Source organism: Triticum urartu, chromosome 5A (genome assembly GCF_056163025.1).
Source record: "Triticum urartu cultivar PI428250 chromosome 5A, HENAU_Tu73, whole genome shotgun sequence".
NCBI classification, from domain to species: domain Eukaryota; kingdom Viridiplantae; phylum Streptophyta; class Magnoliopsida; order Poales; family Poaceae; genus Triticum; species Triticum urartu.
In genome coordinates, this window is record NC_141877.1 from 535,977,920 (window position 1) to 536,002,039 (window position 24,120).

Sequence of the window (24,120 nt, forward strand, 5' to 3'; positions counted from 1 at the left end):
TTTTTGTGCACTTTTACGGGTTGAAAAACAGGGGCAAAGATTAGAACCCTCAAACCCAACCCTTATAACGGAATATTCCCCATGAACAACGTTGTCGTTGCACGCGGGAGGTCGACGGGGCGGCCACCGGCGACGGGGGCGACTAGCAGCGGTGGTCGCGGGCATGGACGCGGGAGTTGGGAGGATTTTTCCCTCCCGCGCGAGTATAACCGCCAAATGAGGGTTGGGGTAGGTTTTGCTCCCCAACCCTTACTTTTGAGGATTGGGAGAGGGTTTGAGGGTTGGACCTTTAAAAAAATTTGAGGGTTTGAGGGTTAAGGGGTTCTAGTCTACGGCTTTTTTTCGACGAAAACTGTAAAAAAAACAGTTATTTTTAGGGGTTTGAGGGTTTGAGGGCTCTACTAGTAATGCTCTAAGTCAGCATGTAGCGTCTAAGTAAAAGGGCTATGCTCCATAGCATAGTGCCTAGACGAAAGGCTTCACACAACCAGGGGTGGGCACGGACATGGCCGCACCACACCATGTTGGCAGGAAGTGTAGCGCATGTCAGAATGGCGCTACCCGAAAGGGTTATTTCCGTGACATATTTTCGCCGAGAGTTTATTGTTTGAATTTGTTTCGACTTTGGGTCAGTTTTGTCCATTTTGCCCAGGGGGTGACCCTCCTTTTCAAAAAAAGGTACTGATGAATCACATCAGCTCAAAGTACTCATAATCGGTCCAATACATTGATACGTACATACAACAAATAACAATACTTAACATTGTAATGTAGCCTCGTACATGAATAATACACAAACTGACATGACACGAATAACTTAACACATCACTCCAACAACTTCGAAAATAAAATTTTAAATAACAATAAACCATCTTCGAGTCGACTCCAGGATTCAGCAATGCAACAAGCAAGCACTCCATGCCACTGCTGATATTTCATTCCTGGTCAGAACATGGCAAGAGGAGAAGCATGAGAGACAGATGATACTTACAGCAATACAATTATGAAACGAGATACATTAGACATATGCATAGCGCATAGACTATCATATCTACATATATTTACTAATTGATGCACCATTTTCTTAGAAAAACACATAAAAACTCTATTATCATATCTATATATTAGTCGAATTGAATCTTAGTAGCCTCCGAGGGAGTAACGTCCTCTTTGTCCACGTTCAGGGAAGGTTCCGTGTCCGTTTGCTGCCCACATGCAATCCTATAGCTTATTTTTTTTTGCTAATTGTGCATAGTGATAAATTTCACTAGTAGAAAACAGGGCTATGATCACGGGGTAATATTTACATTAGTCCCGGTTCAGTTACGAACCGGGACTAATGTGAGCATTGGTCCCGGTTCATGCGGCTAAGGCATTAGTCCCGGTTCACTCGGGCCCTTTAGTCCCGGTTTAAGATATGAACCGGGACTAAAGGGTGCGATGACCTTTAGTCCCGGTTCGTGCCTCAAACCGGGACTAAAGATTACACCTTTAGTCCCGGTTTGACGCACGAACCGGGACTAATGGGGTTGAGACCTTTAGTCCCGGTTCGTGCCACGAACCGGTACTAAAGGTCCCATTTTCAAACTCTACCCTCCCCCCCCTTGGATCGCCTTTTTAGTTTAAAAAAATAAAAGAAAATGATGGAAATGTCAAAAAAATAAAAAAAAAAAACAAGTTTCTCATGTGATATGTGGTCTAGTTGTTGGGAAAATTTGCAAATGTGAATTTTGACTTTATTTGCAAAATCTCTCTGAAATTTGTAAAAATGGGCATAACTTTTGCATACTAATTCGGATGAAAAAGTTTTTTATATGAAAAATCATCTACTCGAAAAGTTACATCCGAATTTAACCGGGGGAACCCCGTTAAACATTTGCAAAATCCTCAAAAACCTGATAGAAAAAAGTTACGGGGCTTTTAAGATCTAGAGTGGAAAAATCGAAAAATATTCAAACAGTGGGCAAACTATGGTCAAACAATGGTCAAACTAATTATTCTAGAATATTAGTGTTACTAAATAATTATTTTAGTTATTTCAATTTTGGTCAAATCTGGTCAAACTGTGGTCAAACAATGGTCAAACTAATTATTCAAGAAATATTAGTGTTACTAAATAATTATTGTTTTTTAAAACAATAGTTTCAAACTCAAACAGTGAAATGTGTCACTTCATGCTCAAGCAAAATTCCTGAAGGTTAATAGGATTGACATCTTACTATTGTCAGGAAAACAACAAGTGCAGACTTGGAGCGAGGGAGAATAGAACCCGGAAGTTAAGCGTGCTCAGGCTGGGGGAGTGGGAGGATGGGTGACTGTTCGGGAAGTTAGATGATTTGGAATGATGAAGGATGGTGATTACAGACTAGAGGTTAAAATAATTCAGAAATTTGAAAATCAAAAAAAATTCAAAAAAAATCATAAAATTTCCTTTATTCCCGGTTGGTGTTACCAACCAGGACTAAAGGTGGAGCTCCACGTGGCCGCGTCCTTTAGTCCCGGTTCTGGATTGAACCGGGACTAAAGGGTCAGGGCATTAGTACCGACCCTTTAGTCCCGGTTCATGAACCGGGACTAAAGGTCCTCACCAACCGGGACAATAGGCCCCTTTTCTACTAGTGTTTCTATAAGGAGATGCAAAATAATTGCTTTCACACAGGCTATGTGCGGACATACATGCACTAGATCTGTTCATAATACTTTTTAGCAGTGCTCTAGCAAGAACACTACTCTTGTTCTAAATTTCTTTGGGCATGTAAGGAATGAAGTTGGTTTGGGTGTTTACTCGGATAGAAAAGAAGATGAAGTGATCACGGTAGCTACTGTTGAGTTCAGACATATACACTGATTCTTCATCTAATTTTGTCTACTCCCTCCAATCCAAAATAAGTGTAGTTCAAACTAGTTCAAAACTGCGAGATACAAGAGGAAGTTTCGGTTTTTTGCTATGCAACTGTGATAGTAAGCATCCATAGTCGCCATAAAAAAATGTCATAACTGTTCACATATTTCAGAGCAAATTTGCTTGTCATGTTATTTAATGGTGTAATGTTGATCATAGCAAGCACCACCACCACTGCTTGGAAGCTTGACCAGCTACCTCTGGCCATTCAACAAGTAGGTCAATGTTTTGCAAATTAGCAACCTTGTTTCTGCGCTTTTAATTGGAGAGAAATATGATGTATTGCTTCCCTATACTGTAGGTGTAGCCTTGGTTTTCGAGTGGCTGGTCTCTCATGTAGTTCAAATATATGGTGGTATTATTAGCATTGTTGTTTCTACATCTTCTTACTTAACTGAACTTATGATTGTTCCCCGTCCTTGCGAGAATTGAGAGTGTAAGCTGCAGATATAGCGTGATTTCAGCTCCAGCATAAAAAAAACTAATTGGTGCATACTAATTCGATCGCAGGTCTACTTACTGTAAATGCCTAATCCCGTCTGCCGTGGCTTCCATTCTTTCGCTTTGAGTACTCAGTCAAGAGGTTTTGCTTCTTCCTTATTCATCCATACCTTTAATCTGATAGTGCTTACTAACATCACATATATTTGGTACGGTGCATGTTCCTATCTTCAGATGGGATGCTATAAATCACTTTGTTTAGGAAATAATCTAATTGCAGAGATTCTTTTTGTTTGCTGATCTCTTAATAACTTGGACTACTCTTATAGTATAACTCTTTTTCTATTATGATTTTGTTTTGCGGGTTCGGGTAAATATTTGCACATCGGAATGATCAGATGGGCGCATAACAATATCATCGGATTGAAAAAGGAAGGTACATTTGTTTATCAAACAGACTAAAGATAGATATATCCACATATATCTTTAGTCTGAATGAGAATGGAAATATCTACCTTTATCTATATGCTCCGAGCCTAGGATTGTGTTCTCTTGTGCAAATCGAGCCAAAATTAGTGCCATTTTACCAAACCTGAGTTGTCCAACAATTTTTTTGTCTCACGAATGAAATCCAATAAATATCATCTATACGTTCTCTTGCTATTGTCATCTTTCTTATGTAATTGAAATAGTTTTCCACTGTATGAGCAAAACTTGAAATTGATTATGTTTTGTATGACAAACAGAGCAGATGTAGCCACTTTGGCATTTCACTTTCTTTCAATATAAGCATAAACATATAAATATGTTCTTATGGTTTCATCTTTCCGTGTAGGCTGTGTTTGATAGCAAAGTATTATATAAACCAAAGTATCAAAAACTACAGTAATTTTGCCTGTAGATGTGAGATATCATAGTTTTATCAAAACAGAGTATTTTGCAGTATTCACAATACATAGAACATGTTTGGCTGTTGCCGCATAACGCTGTAAATTTTGCTGTTTAGCCGTTTTGTTTAAGCACTCAGCAGCTTTGTTTTAAAAAAAGAGGTTTGGAGTTCTTCTTTTTATGCAGAGAAAAAACTGCAGTTTGCTCAATACTACAATATTAAAAGCATAGTTGTTAGGGGCAACCAAACAGCTCATTATAAATAAAACTATGGTAATCTCAAAAACTGTAGTATTCTCAAAATACTTAGAAATTACGGCCCTGTTTGATTGCCCCTAACAACTGTGCTTTTAATATTGTAGTATTGGGCAAACTGCAGTTTTTTCTCTGCATAAAAAAAAGAACCCCAAACCTCTTTTTTAAAAAGAGAGTTGCTGAGTGCTTAAACACAACGGCTAAACAGCAAAATTTACAGCGTTATGCGGCAACAGCCAAACAGGTTCTATGCATTGCGAATACTGCAAAATAGTCTGTTTTGATAAAACTATAGTATCTCACACCTACAGGCAAAATTACTGTAGTTTTTGATACTTTGGTTTATATAATACTTTGCTATCAAACACAGCCTACTTTGCTATCAAACAGGACCGTAACCCCTTTCAAATGTGTGCTGACATGCCACTTCTTACTAAGCTTGAAGGTTTAAAACAAGACATGATAAGCGAACAGATATTTTCCCCATCTGTCCAAGTAAGCAACATAAGTCTATATCATACTACATTGCATTAGGAAATATCGTGACTAATTAACGATAAATATTCGGACTGTTATTTCATAGCAAGTTAGATGCTTTACTTCCTTTCAGTTAGTGCATGGACGCATGGTTGACTGATGGAAAAATACATTTAAACCGAGGAGGTACCTTGATTTTACTTGAAATTGTGGAACTGATTAGGCGGCACCAGCAGCAAGCATTTCTAGCATCTCATCAATAGTAGGGTCTCCGTCCTAAAAACATGGGATTAGAAACAGCCTATAAACGGTGTAAAAAAAATTGAAATCCCTGCTTCAAAGGAAAAATGAAGTCGATTGATCTGGAATTCTTACATTAAGATTTAAGACCACACCAAAACATAAGTGTCATGTGTACAGTATCCAGGGAAATAATGACGCTCGGTCCCCACGCAACTGCGGTACTGACTCCAATGACTCTGTTTCCCATAGTAACTGGTCCACCGGACATTCCATGCTGAAGTGCGAAATCCCCTTGTAGGTAGTGAACATTATTTCGGAAGAACGCGCCGCTGAGAGAAACATAAAAAGCCCAGCTTCAGTAAATTAAATGATGTAGTGCTAGCTAGTACTACTGTATACTGTAAGTCGTCCAATGCAAGTCAATTGAAATTTAAGTGTCTTTTTACGTACTTAATCTCACCGGGAGCCCTCGCAGGGTTGATGACCGGCGCTCCAAGGACCAAGAAATATCCATGAGCATATGCCGTCCATGGAAAGTTATCAATAGATACATCCGCGAACACCATAGGTTGAAACGGTCCCAGGGGCGGACCCACGTTGGCCCTCCCGGTGTCACGGGACACCGGGTAATTCTGCTGCTTACCTTGTATACGTTGGCTCTATATCGCGATGACACCCCTAAATTTTCTGTATGGACACCGGTAAAATTCCTGGATCAGGAGCAAAGAGCCAGTGACGGGACGCACCCAAGCCCATCTAATAATGGCCCATGCAGCCAACGGCGTGCGTGAGTGTGCACGGCATGCCCATCCTTAAAAAAACGCACGGATGCCCATTCTCTCTAGAAAAACGCATCGCGCATGCCCTAGCTAGCTATGCCATCTGATCGATCTGATCGCTACCTGCGCCTACTTCCTCGCCGCCTCCTCCCGCAAACTGCAGACAGCAGAACCGCGCTTGTTCGTCACGGCGTCCCCGCCGCCTACTCGCGCGCTAATCAGCGTCACGGTCTACCAGCTCGCCCTCACCCACTCGTAGATCACATGAGATCGAGAACTGGAGAGGTAAGTCGATTATTTCTCCCAAGAGAATACCTCTATTTTGTCTAGTTCTTGCAATTCAAACTAATCCCAAAAAAATATGTATGCCTAGGGTTTTTAATTTTAGGAGTGTTTAGTTGGGAATTGGAATATTGCGTCTTGTCAATTTCTGTGAGCGACTCACATCTGTTTGGGTCATTCCTTGATGGCCAGACGCACAACAGTGAGGTTAAAACAACAACAGGGTTAACTCCATAATCACACAATTCAATTAATTATGCTTTATTAATTAATTTTATTCTTGCCCCTCGAAATATTAATATTGTAACATTACTAACATTGTACATTTGTGCTAACACAATAATTGTTTTTTTAAACGGAAATGACAATTTTTGGATATGAACTGCATATTATTAAATGTGACTTGTGGTCTTCCACAAAGAAAAGACATGTTTTGATATTAATGTAAAGAACAAGTGCCATGTAAATGGTGAGTTTGTAACTTTTATGTATAACATTGCTTGATATCCATATATATGTAATGTATATGGAACACCGGGACATTTTTGTCCTGGGTCCGCCCATGCAGTCCCTCCACATTAACCAATCGAACTATAGCAAGGTCCACTTGGTTGTCTGCCACCAGCACTTCTCCAGTGAACTGTTGGCTTCCGCCCGGAAGCCTAACCCTAACAAACATAGCCCCTTGGACAACATGCTCATTTGTTATTATTAGGACTGTTCTTCGACGGAAATAAGCAACAAAACCGGTGCCCAGATGCGCTAATGGAGGGTTAATACTGGTAACGACGTCTAACATAAGCACCGACATCTTCTTCTTCTTGGGTTGATATATATAGATAGATAAACTCAAGATATGAAACGGAACTGCTGCAGGAGGTTGAGAAAAAAAAGGTTAATCAACGTGCAGATGGGAGGACTAAACATGCATGCCAAGAGTAAAGAAACATGAAAGAGCTGCAAGATCCTACCAAAGGGTGAACATGAGCTCCATCTCGCGTATGGATGAATGAAACTACAACGGCGATTGGTTGTGCAAATTAAGCACATGCAAGGTTCCTGGTCCACAAATCAGATTTCGTGTGGGCGCTGTGGGATGCAGCGCGGAGAGGGTTTATGCGAGGCGGGGCACGACGATAGTAATGAGAATACCGTACCCGGAGGAGGCCCGCGTGCTAATTAAGAGAAGCAATACAGTAAATCCAGAGGCGGCAAAATCGTCCAGACATCCATGCTATATATGCTAGCGACCAGAAAATTACTACGTACTACTTCTCCTATGCCCATCTTTCAAAAACGTACGTACAGTATTATTTTCTTAGGAAGGAGCGGGCGGACGGATACCTTCCACTTCCAGTACTATCGGACGGAGCGCGGGCGGCTGGACGTACGTGCAAGAAGAGGCGGAGCGAGTGCCTTGTCTTGTCGGTGGGACTTGACGACGGAGACGAAGGCCAGGAGCTCGTCCACACTCCACACCCAGGGAGCCGCTATGGCGAGAAAAAGAGGATAGGGCGTATGGCGGCCCGGTGGTGAGAAGAAAGAGGTGAGGGCTGGGTGTGTCTGGGCGCTGCTGTGATGGGTGCTGCGCTGCGGGGCGGGATATATAGGCTGGGTGCTAGGCGATGTGGTGAGGACTTGGGAGTATGGCTTGGCCAGCCAGGGGAAAAGCGAAGGAGGAAGAAGAGAGTGTGTTGGATGATGCTTTTGTACGATCGATGCTAGTAGATAGATGGAACAACTTTGTGTCTTTTATTTTTAACAGAAATGTGATGACGATGAATCGAGATATGTGTGTCTAAAATTGAATTGCTTTATATCTAAATTGGAGCCATTTGGATTATAAGTTATCTGTTGCTTTTCGACTATGCTAACAAAACAGCTGCTTGCATTATTATGCACAAAATGATACAAGTACCGCTGACACCCCTCCATAATTTAAAATGATGAGATATACTACATTATTACTAGGAGAAGGACGTTTTGGTGACCGAGCTCCATGGAGCCCTTTATTTTTGAAAAGTTCAAAATTCAAACTTGCCGGTTTCAACAAAAAATTGAAAAAAGCAAGTAAACAAGGATGTAATGTATATGTGTGTAAAAATTCAGGATGAAATACCTTGAATGCGACCTTAAAAAAAGACATTTTTTGGACTTTGAGGATGAACCGTATCATGTGTTAAAAAGCCCCGTATTTTTTCCGCCCATCCCTCATTTCAACATATTTTGTTCTGAAAATCTACACAGATATGTACATTATGCCTCCATGTATATCTGTATTCTTTTTTAGAATTTATTGAAATATAAATATATGAATTTTGCAAAAGGAGGCCTCCATGGAGCTCGGCCTCCCAAAGCATTTTTTGTACTGCAACCGCGTACATAGCTATAAAAGTTATATTCCCTGAAAGAAACAAAAAAGAGATATTGTTGGAGATCCTATTTTGTTCGAATTATAACGCTTGAAAATGTAGGTATGTGATATTTGCCTCAACTACTGAACACAAATTAGAGTTTAGGATAGAACACTTTTTGGAGTATCATGCAGACATATTCTCTTTAGGAGCAAGCATACATCGTGATGTGTAAATGCTAGCTAGAGCAAACCATATAATTACACAATTAAATATACAATATGTTCCCATTTTGTTCCCTAAAATATGTTCTCTAAAACACATTCCCATTAGTTTTTTATTTAAATATGGGTTGCATGGGAATTTTTCACTTTGTCCTTTTGTAAAATATTTGCTGTTCCTTTTTTTTGAATATTTTTTTGCTGCCTTTTAGATTGAGATTTTGTTCAACTCGTCAATTAGATTCTTCATTTCTGACATCATAATAATCTGGACCACACCCAGATCCAAGGTGGTGATATTTTAGCACATATGAATGAACGTCATGTATTTGGTTTCATGTTGTTTTAAGTTGGATTTTTTTAAATATATCCTTTTAATTTATGGAAAGAAACCACCAACATAAACTACAACTTTTCGAGTGCATGTTCAAGAGGTCTAACAATGACATTGTTTTTAACACCTAAGTTATTCTACTAACCTGGCATGTCAGCCACCAATTAGCTTATCGACTGTCCGATTTCTATCGTTTTTATAATAATAATACAATAATAATCTGTAGATAGGTAGAAGATTTCCATCCTGTATGACTCGGGACTTTTTTATTTATTGCAAGGCACGTCTCAATGCTTAAAAGTCCGCCTCTCACGTGGTGGATGTTCTTACAAAATTGACAGTGGACTTAAAGTTTAACACAAAATGCCCCCTTATGAAATTTTAACCAAATCAGACTCTTTTTCGCAACGCCAAACACCCTGGAGAATTCTGTTGCATGGACGAACTAGGGTTAGGGTCAGAGTTTATATCAGCGGGAAGAAACCATGTAACGGCATGGTTTATTTTAGAGAGTTTTTCCGCCGATGTTATATGCTTGTGATGTGCTTTGGATATAATGTGATTGATTTTTCATTGATGCATTTGTGTTTCTTTTCGTTGTTTGTTAGATGGTGAACATCATTAATGTTCATTATGTGGATAGTACGACATTTTTAAGTAAAAATGCTGATGTTGGTGATAGGAAGGTGAAAGTTATGTGTATGAACTATGTCCTATGTTTGAACTATGTGTGATCCTATATCGTATGGTGTATGTGTCCTATGTGAGGATCTACGTTGCAAAGATTTAGGGAGTGGAAATGGGCGTTGTTGTAGGGAAGAACAAATGAGGAATGTCGCCTTGTTGTACGTAGACATGTCCACAGACAAAATGTGTGTGTGTGTGTGTGTGTGTGTGTGTGTGTGTGTGTGTGAGGGATGATGGAGATCGACGCAAGCGCAGCGTTTATTTCGTTTGTGCCGTCTCGGCCAGCTCGCCCCCTCTCCTTACGCAGGAGCTGGTTGGGAGGTCATGGTCGAGGGAAGCTCGGAAGAAGGATTGAGTTCTTCATCTCCATGCGATCCTCGGGTACCTGTGTCTTGCAGAAGGACCGACCCCACTCTCTCCTCACTTCCCCAGCGGTATACGTATACGTATAGGTGTAGGACCGGTCATTCACCACGCTTCGCTTCCTCCCAGTAGGCCGAGCGGTGCCCATACAAGATCAACAGCCCACTCCATGATCGACACGTACCTGAGCATCCTGCTGCGGTGGCAGCGACAAGAGAAAAGGCCAACGATCGAGTCCCTGCCTCAACTGAAGTGCTGCTCCTTCATGGACCGCATGCGGTATTGACCACTGCACACGCAGCTACTCCACCTGCACAAGCAACTCAATGACAGACGTTGGACTTCAGTGATTGCTCGTGGGCACCCCGGCCCTCCTCCTTTTTTTTGACACTCCTCTATCTCTTTCAGCACTGCGTCTGTCCATGCTTTTGTCAACCACAATGGCGTACGCTTTGGTTCGACGGTAGCGTGCACCATCTAGCTGCGGTCGTACTAGCTACGAGTAGTACTATGTAGGAGGACCAGCTAAACACGCACGCCAACTCTCAAGCTCCCCGTTCGGCTCACATGAACATGGGTCAGTATCCATCCAGAATGGCAGAATCCATGGGGTTTGTAAACACGGAAGATGGAACCCAAAAAGTGCAGTATGTTTGCCTCACAGGAAAAGGCTCCTTTGAAGCCAACAAAATTGCTGTTTTGACCTTGTGAGGAAATTTTAGCATGATATGAACCCCTCCAGATTTTTTAGTACCATCTGACCCTTTTGGGAACGTAATGGCTTGTGGTGTTTCTGACCCACCTAGACACAGACAAACTCGTCGCGTTTCTTCGCTAAATAGATAAGTGGCTGCGGGGCAAGCGTTACGGGAGACGCTCCAAGCCCTGACATTTCTTCTCGGGGCAGAAATGCAGGGCCTACGGCGCTTTCGATAACGCTCCCCAGTTTGCCGTTTCTGCCTGCCACATAGCAGGCCAACGACTACTCAGACCCTGTTTGGTTCAGCTTTTATCGACGGATTCCGCCGCCGTGCAGCAGAATCTGAACCAAAGGGCGAACTCAGCAGAATCTGATTTCAGAAATCCGCTGTCAAAATCTGAATCAAAAGCTGAAGCAGCCTAGGACGTGCTTTCCAAAATCTGATTCCGCTGCTGGCCAAAATCTGAAAAATCTGTATCAGCTGGTTTGCCAACTGACCTACATCTTTTTCACACCAGATTTTCCACAGCTATTTTTCCACAACAGATTTTTCACAGCTGCTTTTAGAAATCCACGGCCGAACCAAACATGGCCTCAAGCACGTCATGCCAGGCCAGAAACATCGACAAGTTTGGTCTGTCTAGGTGGGATAGAAATGTCACATGCCTTGACGTTCGACAAAAGGGTCAAATTGTGCTATTTTTTTCAAAAGGTTTATATCATGCTAAAGTTTACTGACAAGGCCCAAATAGTGATCTCGGCCCCGATCACAACCAAAAGAGGCGGATATTCATAGTTTTTACATGCCCGGTCAGAAAAGCCTTAGTCCTGCAGTCCATGCAAAAAATGCATTTTTGCCCTGTCAGACAAGCTGTCCAAGCCTCCTTGATCGCTCTATCACCGACTACTGCTCACCATCCGCCTCTTTCTAGCTCGCCTCCTTCTCGGACGCCTCCGTCTCGAATGCCAAATGCTTCAACATCTTGACATGGACGGTGCGCACGATCATCGCCGCATTGTCGTTCAACTCGTCCATCTTCATGGTCAACACTTTGGTATTTCTCGAAGCGACCGCGAGCTCAACCCTCATCTTTTCGAGCTTGGTCTTCACTCTTTGAGGTTGATCTTCTTCTTGGTCTTAGCCATCAAGATGTTAAACCTCTCCCCCTTCTTTTCCTCCTTCACATCAAAGCGATTGCCACATGCCTCCTCCTTCTTCGCCAAGATGTCCTCGAACCTCTCCGTCATCTTGGTCGCCACCCCTTCTCCCTTCTTGCTTCTCCTTCTCGTCCTCCCACTTCTTTCCCCAAAACGCCCATCTAATCTTCTTGGGTGGTTCTTGTCTTGGGTCGGTTGGACCACCCACTTCTTTCCCATTGCCGGTCTCAGCGGTCTTGATGGAGTTGGCAATGGATAGTTGCCACTTGGGTTGGCCATTCAACTTCAGCCAACAATGCATGAAGCCGAAGTTCTCCCTATCCACCTTCAAGAACAAGTTGCATGCTCGAGAGGGCTAGAAAAAATGATATTGCTAGCAAGTTGCATATTCGACCAAATGACCAACACATAGAGCATGTCCAGCCAAATGACCAACACATGTAACAACTTGCTCGGTGATTAGAGCACCACTTGGCCACCGACCAGTTAGTTGTTTCAAATGTCCGCAATACTTGCTAACGACCTCTTGGATGATGTACCATCGATGGTTGAGCGACTTTATCCCACAATCGCAGATGAGTTTGTTTGCAATATGGTTGTGCTCATGGATGAATATTGCACCAAAATATCATGCCCTTTTGCTCTGTGCCATGGATCAGATCGACTCTAGTGGCCAATCATGCAACACACAACAATTCATACTCCCGCAAGTTGAAGCTTTCTTCTATGCCCCTATTCTTTGTATCAGCTAGCACACCCTTCGGATCAAGTTCGTCGTCGCCATATGTGTCCCGCTTCGGCTGAGTCCGGTTGCTGGGTGTACATGTCAGCTGGTTGTACGTGCTCGACTGCTGCGTGTGTGCGCCCAACTACTGGGCGTGCACCTCTATCTGTGAGTCATTGACTTCTCCGTCCTGAAACAAACCTTCACCTCTGTCGTGTATCATCTCCAGCAACTGTCCGTCCACATCGGCATACGACGCCACACCCGGTTGAGACATATCACCGAACAGAGAGCGGGCACTGACATGGTCCGCTTCCAGCGTCCCCGATCGGACAAGCTGAGGCGATGCCGAGTCTGCAAAAAATGGAGCGGCATCGCGTTGACGTCGACGCAATATGGCACGTACCCGACAGCGGAGGCCCGGGATTGCTAGCCGAGCTACTTATTGGCGTAGAAGTAGGACAGTTGATATTGCTCCAGCTAAGGCGGTGTGTGCATGGATGGTGATGGCAGCGGCCGCCCGCCGCCTCCGCCGATGTTCACCATTTGCCTTCACATTGAGGCGGTAGGCTCGTCGTGTCGCTGAGTTGATATTTCAGGCGGCCACCTTCTCCAGATCGTCCACCTCCTCTGGTTGCAACAGGTTTTCGTACAGGTTCATGCGGCGGCGGAAGGGAAAATCAGCGGAAAGGGTGGAGGGCGGCGGCTATTGGAGTGGAAAGGGTGAGGAAACAATGGTTTTGGTGAGGAAACAATGGTTTTGGGTGGGCCAGAATTGTCGGAGTCCTACAAGGCGGAGGTCCGGACTCCCGCAAACCCCCACAGCCTCCGGTTTGTGAGAAAACAAACATACAGAGACAAATACAGACCCGCGTTAAATGGCTTGGAGTGTTCGAACAGCTCAGTCCAGATGTCTAGCATAGTCGACTCGGTGCACCATTTTCCTTCTTCTGAAGTTCTCACATGTAGACATTGAGGAACAAAAAGCATTGTTGCACATTGGATATCCATTTCTGAGCCCGTCTCATCTGCATCCGTTGAAGAGAAAATTCACAAAAATATATAAAAAAATCAAATAAATCTGTTTTTTTGCATGAAAGATAATATACAAAAACGCCATTTTTTGAATTTTTCTACCATTTTTTTTGTATTCTTTGTTCATCATAGTTACAGGTGAGCCCTATGCGTCGAATCGCCTTGTCCGCAGCACACGTTCTTTTCTGTCTTAGCACTAGACCGTGGCGGAAAGAAGTACGGTTTGACCACGGACGCTACAGGGCTGTTTGGATTTCGCCTGCGTCAGCCTGCCAAAACCTGGCGCGCCAATATATTGGCTAGAGAATCTGTTTCGCTGGTGAGTCTGCTTAGAACATCTCTAGCCGCGCCCTTAACAGGTTTTTCCCATGCGTTTTTGCCGCGTCGGCACCGAAAAAACGGCCCAATTCCGTCCCCAGAAGTCCGTTTTTCGCCGACTCGGGCCGAAACTGGTGCCGGCGGACCCAGGCCAAACCCGGCGCCCCGCACTGGGGTGCCGGCATAAGCGAAAAGGTCGCGTGGGTCCGCCCTGTCGGCGAGTCGAGCGCCTCTTCCCGCCGTTTCATCCTACTTTTCCCCAGTTCCCTCCCATTCTCTCCCTTCCTCTCGCCAATCTCCCGCTCGCCTCCGCCGCCATGCCACCGAGGAAGTACGTTGCCCCCCGTGCCGCGGCATCCGCGACCGCCCCCGTCGCCCAGCCGAAGCAGAGGAAGTCGAGGGCGCCGCCGTCCAAGCCACCGGGCATGACAAACGCCGAGTGGAGGGTGGAAGTTCAGTGACGGGAGGCTGTCACCACCGACCGACGGAATAGGGTGATCGCCAAGAAGGCCCGTGACAATGCGGCGCGTGCGGCGGCGGCTTCAGCGGACCAAGCCGAGGCCGAGGCGACTCACGCGGGGATGATGAATCCACCCGGCAGCCACGCCCAGTACGCGCCCTGGGGCCAGCAAGGCGTTGGTTCTCCGTCGCCGCAGCCATGAGGATGCACGCCCTCACTGGGCTACGCCGACGGGGACGCGCACGGTGGGTTCAACCCCAACGTCACCTTCCCCCATGGATATCCGGCCCAACGTACGCCCTTGCCCGCCTTCACCGGCGTGCAGTACCCTCCATACAACTACTCGCCGCCCGCCTACGCGTCCTCCCCGACGCCCCCTCTCTGCCGTGGCGCGCTGCCCTTCTCGCACCTCGGCGACACCGACGAGATCGAGGCCGACATGGATGACATCATCGCGATAGGCTCGGCTGCGGCCGCCGCGTCTCCTGGGTTCGCCACCCCGGACGACACTGTGGATCTGAGCGGCAGCATGGAAGGCGAGCTCGGCTACGTCTACGGCGAGGAGGAGGAGGAGGAGCAGGAGGAGGACGACGAAGAGGACGACGAGGAGGAGGAGCCGGCGACTGTTCCAGTGAGGAGGAGCAAGAAGAAGAAGCGGGCGGACAGGTCCGGCGAGCCGCTCATCAAGTGGGCGTCCAAGGAGGAGGAATGCCTCGCCGAAGCATGGAAAGTCGTCTGCGTCGACCTGACCACCGGCACGAACCAGAGTATCGAGACGTACTGGGAGCGCATCAAGGTCGAGTTCGACAAGCGCAAACTCGTCGACCCCTACATCAAAGGCGTCTACATGCAGCGCGGGTCGAAGGCGATGGCGAATCATTGGGGGCGTATCCAGGGGGCGTGCAACAAATGGCATGGGATCGTTGAGGAGGTCGCAACTCGCCCGAAGAGCGGCGCCAGCGTCGAGGATCAGGTATGGCACGCCGGTCTCCCGCCTCTCTTCGCCATGTGCGCCCGCCAATTTTTTGTTCCTTCGCGCAGTTGGTGCGCATGTTCGCCATGTATCGGCAGGGCAACAGCGACGCCGAATTCAAGTACCTCCACGTTTACAAGCACATTGACAAATGCGAGAAGTGGGCGGAAGTCCGGCGCACCCTCGACAAGGCCAAGGAGACCTACAAGCCGGACGCGCCGACTCCGGGCGCGTCAGACGGGCGGCCGGACCGCAACAAATGTGCCAAGAAGGGGAAACACGCCGACGCGGCCACCGCTCGAGTGCAGGAGTCCATCAAGCACTGCATCGACGACGCACAGGCCTGGGCCGCCTTTCGTGAAAAGAAGACCGAGGCGCGGTGGTCGGCGTTGATGTCGAGCAGCGCCATCAAGCTCGACCTACTCCGGACCAACGTCGCCGCGAAGAAGAGAAACACCGACCTGGCTTTTCTGCCGGGCGAGGCGGACATGCTCCAGAGCAACGACGAGGCGGTCAAGGCGTGGTACTTGGCGGAGCGGGGCCTCATCCTGAACCAGCTTCCATCGACGACGCCGCCGTCGCCGCCAAGCCCGACTGATGATACCGCCGAGAACACCCGCAGCACAGAAACCACGCCGACGCCGCGCAGCACAGAGACCCCACCAAGCCCGCGCACGTCGACTCCGCCGATACCGGAGGCTGACCTCGCCGTCTGATGCACACACGCGTCTTTTTTGTTTTTTGTACGCCGAACTTGTGGCCGCGTGATCGCCGGATTTGTGGCGTCTATTTTGTGAGCAGGAATGAGACTATGTTTGAATTTGCCGTGGTTGGAGGGCAGCGCCTGGGGGCGTGGCTGGGAGCTAGGTCGCCCCTAGGGGCCAATCTAGCGCCGGTTCGCCCTCATGCCGCTCTTTTTCGGCGCCCTGGGAGGCTGAACGGCTGGAGATGCTCTTAGAATCTGAACTGCCGGCCAATATTTTGGCGTGGCTCCGAAAATTTGGCCCCCAACCAAACTCAATATTTTGGTACGTCGAATTTTCCAGCCCGCGTAAGCTGACAACCCAAGGCCAACCAGCGAGTCTAGTAAAGAGCTACAGTACAGTCCAAGTGTTGTGCAAGCAACCAGACGCACACAGGCAGCGGTCAGGCGGGGATGTGAGCAGGGATTCGTTACCTTTTCTCTGATCGAAGCAATCATGGCGTGTGCCTGCCACCGCAGAATGGATGCCCACGTGTCGACCTTGGAATGGGTTCCTGTCATGCCTGTGAATTAAGGATTGGCTTCTCGTCACATGGGCATGTAGACAGACAGTAGACCTCGCACGTCGCACGGGTGTTGTGTTTTGATTAGCAGTGCTGCTATACGCACGACGAAAGTGCAGCCGACGCATGCACGATTCTTACGTGGAAGCACCAACAGTGAGCGTGCACGCAGGGGAACTGTTGGGGAGGAAGCGTCGGTCGTGAAAAATCACAAAACTGACCATTTGGCCAAAGTTCAGCACAAAATGGCCATTTTTTGAAAATATTTCATAAAATGGCCCTACACGCATGACGCCCGCGCCCGGGGCGCCATGCTAGATATCATAACGTCTCGGTCAAGGGCGTCATACTAGTCAGCGCTGACTTGCCACGTTGGCATGGACATACCACCATGGCGCCCTAGGCCAGGGCGCCATGCTGATGGTCATGACGCCCCTGCTCAGGGCGCCATGCCCCTTGCGTGAAGAAAACAGAGTCTCCCCTGTTTTCCCCTCTACAAACCCTCACTTTTCCCCTTCTCCACCCCGGCCGCCCCACTCAAGCCCCTACCTAATGCCCACAAAATTTCGTGGATCGGAGCTCCAAATCAGTGATTTATCCTTCCCTTCGACCCCTCAAGGTATTCTCCATCATTCATTCTCTTTTTGTTGGTTGAAATCTCAACATTGTGGGGATTTGGGGAAACCCTAGGTCATCCAATTTTTCTTATTTTGTTGATGCATTTTGGTGTTTATGATTCTAGATGGCAAGGATCGTCAATGTGCATCATGTGGACTTTGTCTCCTTTGAGAAGGGAGATGCGGAGTATGGTGACCCGAAGAAGAAGCCGGTAGTGATGGTGTTTCCCACAAGTCCTAGCCTTGAGGAGGTTTTGGTTGAGCTTCGAAGAAGGTTGAATTGGATGGAAGAAAGCGATGGAGTAGACTTAATCAAAAGGTATAATGTTGGGTACGGGCAACATATTCGTTGGAAGATAATGCCTCTTCACTCTGAGTTTCATTGGGAAGCATATAAAGAGAGTGTGTTGGCCTCACAAGATAAATCATTTGAGTTATTTGCCACAAAGGTTGTTCGTGCTCGGCTGCACATTGATTTGAATCGGTGTGCATCTTCATATGATGCTAGAAGCCCGGTTCAAGATTCAACACATGTCACTCCGGATGTGCATGACACAACAATGAGCCAACCTCCAATGACCCAATGTTTGAGCCCCGACGGGAATGACCAAGTTGATAATGAATACTTGCACATGGATGGTGGTGAGTTTGAGGGTGATGAATCGGAGGATTATCTTCATGACCATTATGTTGGTGATGTTGAGGCAAATTGCATGGAAGAGGACATGGACCATGAGATTCCTTACAATAGGTCCTATGCGTGGGACTCGGAGGATGAAGGCCCGGATGAAGAAATAGATGAGGATGGTTTGACGGCTAAAGAAGCCAATGCTTTCAAGAAGGTAATAGGCCGTAGTCACAAGACATCATTGTTTCATGATCTAAGCCTAGCCGATAAGGCGATTGTTGATGGTGGCACAAGTAAAATTCTTGCACCAAGGTTAACTTCAAAGCGAGATACCAAAGCAAGTGTGTATGGTGTTAGTGAAGGAACAATCTTTGAAAGCTTGACAGAACTTCAAATATGGGCCAAGGACTACGCGGTTAAGTTTCATCGGCCATTCATTGTGGAGAAGTCAAACTCAAAAGTGCGTTATGTGGTCAAATGTGAGGAACACAAGAATCATTGCCCTTGGGTTATCCGTGCAAGATGTGTCAAAGGCGGGCCACAATGGAAGATTACAAGTTCCGTGTTTCACCATCTATGTAGTGGCAAGGATATTGATGATGCTAATGTAAAGGATGATCACCGTCAATTGACCTCCAAATTCATTGCATATCGATTTTCAGCCTCCATAAAGATACTTCCGACATATCCCATTTGGGCTTTGATGGAGATGGTGAAGGAGGTTTTTGGGTACGAGGTGAAGTATGGGAAGGCATGGAAGGCCAAGCAAGCTGCCTTTGAGATATTGTATGGTGGTTGGGAAGAATCATACAACTGCCTCGCGATGGGGTTGAAAGCGATGGCGGCAGAAAATCCTGGCATGTACTATATTGTGGAGCCAGATGGCGTGAGAACAAGGATATACAACGATGCAAACATTCGTATATTTGGACGTGCATTCTGGACTTTTGAGCCATGCATTAGGGCCTTCAAGCATTGTAGGCCGGTTATGTCCGTGGATGGCACATTTCTGACCGGCCAGTTCAAGGGCACATTGTTGATCGCCATGGCTAATGATGGTGGTGACAAATTGGTTCCATTGGCGTTTGCTTTGGTGTCGGCGGAGAACAATGACAACTGGGAGTGGTTTCTTAGTCTAGTGAGGACCAAGGTAATTGGACCTAAAAGAGAGGTTTGCATCATCTCGGACTGCCACCCAGGGATACTCAATGCAGTGGAGATTGACATTCCAGGACATCCTCGCGTGCACCATAGGTGGTGCATGAGGCATTTTGTTTCCAACTTTTACCGAGCATGTGGAGACATGGAATTGTCTGACCTTCTTCATGATTGTTGTCTCCCATTCACCACTAGATATTTTAAGAAATTATGGGACAAAGTGTATGCCAAAGCAAACAATGGTGGCAAAGATTTCCTAAATAGGAATCTTGCCGATAAAGGAATGTGGGCACGAGCTTTTGACAACGATGGAGTGAGGTACGGTGACATGACAAACAACATGGCTAAATGTTTCAACATGGTGCTAAAGGGTGTCCGTGCATTGCTGGTGACAGCAATAGTAGAGTATACATTCCAGAAGTTGAATGTCTATTTTCAAAAGTATAGTGAAGAAACATCCAACTTGATGTCCGGGAAAAACAAGGCCAAAAATATGTACAAGTATCCACCAAAGGGCGACGATTGGATGGAATACCAAGCAAGCAAGGCGGATTCACACAAAATCCAGTCCTTTGATAACATAGAATTGATTTAACAAGTTGATGAGCACGGTGGAATGTCACGTTACGGCGTGCCATATTGAGGTGGCTCCTTCAAGGTTTATCTTAAGATGGGCGCGTGTTCATGCGAGAGGCCTACATTGTATCATCTCCCGTGCTCTCACTTGATGGCTGCATCTCGTACTAGAAATGTGAGTGTCAACATGACCAACAATTTAAGATTGGAGGAGTATTCGATCAATGCGGTCAAAAATACATGGGCTGCGAGGTTTCATCCCTATCTAGACCAATCTAAATGGCCGGAATACCATGGACCCCCACTATACCCTGATTTGGAAATGAAGGTGGTGATACGTGGAAGACGAAAGACAAAGCGCTTCTTGGGTGACATGGATGATTGGGGTGGTGGATTCCGCAAGGAATGGGGCAGACAACATTTCGCAGAGCCTCGTGATATCAGCCGTTGCGGTGAATGTAACAACGAGGGGCACAATAGTAGAGGTTGTAGCTCAAGGGGAAAAAGAAAGAGATCAAAACGAGATGGTGATGGTGGTGTGAGCCACGGTAATGGGCTCAAGGACGTGGCCGTGGTGACGGTGAAGCTCGAGGACGTGGCCGTGGTGACGGTGGAGCTCGAGGTTGTGGCCGTGGTGATGGTGGAGCTCGAGGTCGTGGCCGTGGTGACGGTGGAGCTCAAGGACGTGGCCGTGGTGACGATGGAGCTCGAGGACGTGGCTTTGCTTACTGGCTTGGGGCGTGAATCTTATGTATGTGTTGGTCATGTTAGGTGTGTGGAATGTGTGAACTTATGTATGACGTGATCCTTTTGTATGTCCCGCATTTATGTGTGACATGAACCGTTTGTATGTCCATGAAACTTTCTATGTCCCGCATTTATGTCTGAACTTATGTATGATCTGATGTCTTATTTCTGTTGAATAATATGGATCAAACTGAGTTCTTAATCTGCGGGAAACTAAGTTAAAAAAATGTGCAGTACCATGGCGCCCTCGGAAAGGGCGTCATATAAGTATGCACAGCGCCCCACCCTGGGACGCCATGCATGGCGTGTTCACTTAATTAGCATGACGCCCTGAACATTAGAGAGCAAAAATGTGGGTCCTTAGCCGTTTCTGCAGCCAACAGGCATGGCGCCCTGACCCAGGGCGTCATGCTGTCAACAGGCATGGCGCCATGCTGTCAACTAGCCATTTGCTGAGTACTGCTGCTGCTGTTGCTGGAGTTTTGCTGATGCTTCAAGAACATTAGGTGGAAGAGAACCATCACAAATGCATCAAGTTTCATACATAGTTCACCACAAATGCATCAAGTCTCATACATAGTTCAAGACAAAGTTTCATACATAGTTCACCACAAATGCATCAAGTTTCCTACATAGTTCAAGAAAAATGCATCATTTCCTTCCTTCCCACCTCTTAGCCGGTGCAGCATCCTTCCCCTTCACTAAGCGCCTTCTCCTCTGCAGCGGCACCTCCACCTCCTCCTCCTCCTCCTCTGAAGCGGCCTCGATCACCGGGGCCTTACGTGCCTTCCTGTCGTATTTTTGCGGAGTATACTTTCCACGCCTTTGACTAGGCTGGGGTGCATCGGGCATCTGCGAGGTGTTGATCTCATCATGCGTCTGTTCACCGCCCTCCTCCCCCCTCGCCATCAACCGAGTCGTCGAGTGGGTGTTTTGTGGCACTTGATGATGATCTCGACCTCAACGTAGAAGGCATGGCGGCATCGATGGAGCGGCCGCCTAGTAGAGCACCCAGGCCAGGTGCCCAAGACTTGCTCCGCTGTGAAATCAACATGTCAAAGTAAGGAGATAAACATTAACAAGTGTGTATGGAAATCAATTTACGAAGCGTCATACCTCAACAAAAGCTTTTAGCTTGTTGTACGCCTCATCACCTGGAGGGTACTTGAGTGCCTCGCTAGCGTCGTTCACATGCTTCGAGATCTCGGATTGCTGTTCAAAACGACAAAATAAATCATGTTCGGTTCAATGTTTCTTATGGTTCCAACTAGAGATAACGGTAACTTACCACAAAGCGGACAACAGGCGCCGATTCATACCATCTACCATCTCTTATAAGTTTGTTGTACTGCATGTTGGCCATCCGGTCGAACCCCAGATTGGGTTCATGCAATATGTCATTTGGATCAAATGCCGGCGGGTTTATTTGAGTACGAGTAACGGAACGAAACCACATGAGATAGTGGTTGAATGCTTCCGTATCGAAAGCCCGCGGGGGAGGCTTAGAAGTAGGTTCACGCAATGAGAGCTCAATCTTATTGATCTTGTGCTTGAACTCCTGGATATACATGTCATGCTCACGATTCCACTTCTTTATACTCTTTTGCTTCATCTTGTCCAAGCTGCTTATTCAAATTAATCATGTTCGTTAGTAGCATGAAACAATAAAAAGAATACCTTCAAGTAGTATTAAGCATTTACCTATGCATATGTATCAAAGTGTCCTTGTACTTTGGCGGGGTCTCCTGATATAAGCCAAACTGTGTCATAACCCGCTGTGGCTGATGAAACTCAACGGCATAGTAACAAATCAACGGGCAACGCATCCGCCATAGGTTTGCTTCTTCATAACACTTTCGATTCAATCTGAAAGTGAGACTTCTACCAATATTGCCTACCGTTCCGTATGGCTCCAAGGTCACCTGTAGCGTGAAATAATAAAATAGATGCTTACTATGATTTTTGGAAAACCGAAGGGGCAACACAGTCAGCAAACTAACCTGCTCCGGGGTCATGATGTCGATCTCGTTGCAATAGTGCAAATACATGGTCTTTGAATTGCCAACAAAACCTTCAACCTTGTCCCACTTATACGCCCATGTAGGCATACGTCCCGGGTCATCATGATCATCCCATGGCTCATAACCAAGACCCGCAGGCGTTGGCCGCCCAACTGGCAAGCGTTCCCAACTCCAGACCGACAAGAGAAGCATGGGACCACCGATATTGGCTTCCTTTGCCTTGGCGGTGTTCTTTGGATCCACGCCCCTACGGCAAGCCTCGTCCAACTACACACAAATAGTAGATATGTCAGTACAAACCATATAAAATATCTACATTGTTAAGATACTATGCAAAACTAGTTACCCGCCGATACAAATAAGCTAGTGCCACCGTACCCGAACTCAGTCCATGTTCCCACCCAGCAAACAACTTTAACCACATAAAGGAAGCATTCACGCCCGTGCCATCCGAAAAAAGAGTCCGGCTGACTACATACCACAAGTATGCCCTGCAATACTATTGTACTGTTTCATCATCAACATCATCCGGGCACTTACTAAAGTTCTCAGCAATCCAATGATAACTTGCACCGGCGGACTTCCCTTGCACCCCCGGCTCCTTCCCAATGAGTCCCACCATAGTCTCACGCCATCCCTCTAAATCTGTGCTAAAACAAATAGGCTCTCCTTTGATAGGAAGTCCAGTGATCATTGTAACATCCTGCAAAGTCACCGTCATCGCTCCAACAAAGAAGTGGAAAGTATGTGTCTCAGGGCGCCATCGGTCAACTAGTGCCGTGATCGCACAAGGATTCATCTTCAGCATCGAACGAGACACGAGTGAGACAAATGGGAGAAGCCCAGTCTTCCGGATATACTCCTTGTATCGTTCGTCATATTCCATCTTCTCATGAACTGCACCAGACCTCAAGTGAAGCTGATCAAAAACCCTTCTTTCATCTGCCATGAACCGTGCATGATGAAGTAGATCGTACGATGGATGGATCAGAGAAGCCATCCTACAAAATTACAATGTACATCGTAAGCCTCCTTTTCATTTGTAAATATCCAGAATAATGGAAATATAAACATACATACAGGTGCAAATATCCATATCCATACAACAAATGGATACATACAACTACAAATCTGTACCTAAGCCAAATCATCCATACAAGTGAATATGCACACACACATTTGCACACAACCTTCTATTCTCTATGTCAAATTTGCTACCAAATACATTAAAACTAAAAAAACCTATGATAAGTACCAAATACTAATCATACCATACATATCCCTACCCATACATCTCTAATACAAATGCAAATATCAACAAATTTTGAAAAAGGGGATGAACTAGGGTTTCAACACATGGGGTGTATGCAACAAAATTAACCAATAAAAAGAGGAGAAAGTTGGGGGATTACCTAGAGGATTAGGAGGGGAAGAAGATCCACCAGTTTTCCCCTTCGATCTATCCTTCTTGGCAGCGGATTTGGAGGAGGGAAGGGAGGGGCGGCGGGCTGGG

At 46.1% G+C, this 24,120-nt stretch overlaps 1 long non-coding RNA gene and 1 pseudogene across 2 annotated transcripts; both read right to left on the reverse strand.

Annotated features, from left to right (window-relative positions):
- Positions 1 to 718: 718 nt before the first annotated feature.
- LOC125556559 (uncharacterized) lies at positions 719 to 7,923 on the reverse strand. 2 transcript variants are annotated; one of them, XR_007305133.2, is made up of 4 exons: positions 7,612 to 7,923; positions 5,339 to 5,535; positions 5,154 to 5,239; positions 719 to 941 (listed from the first exon to the last, which is right to left on the reverse strand). It is a non-coding gene; the product is annotated as an uncharacterized LOC125556559 (long non-coding RNA). The 2 variants fall into 2 exon arrangements; XR_007305134.2 differs by having other exon boundaries at positions 5,657 to 7,923.
- A 13,314-nt stretch (positions 7,924 to 21,237) lies between these two features.
- On the reverse strand, positions 21,238 to 23,556 carry LOC147972586 (serine/threonine-protein phosphatase 7 long form homolog; annotated as a pseudogene).
- Between the last annotated feature and the right edge of the window lie 564 nt (positions 23,557 to 24,120).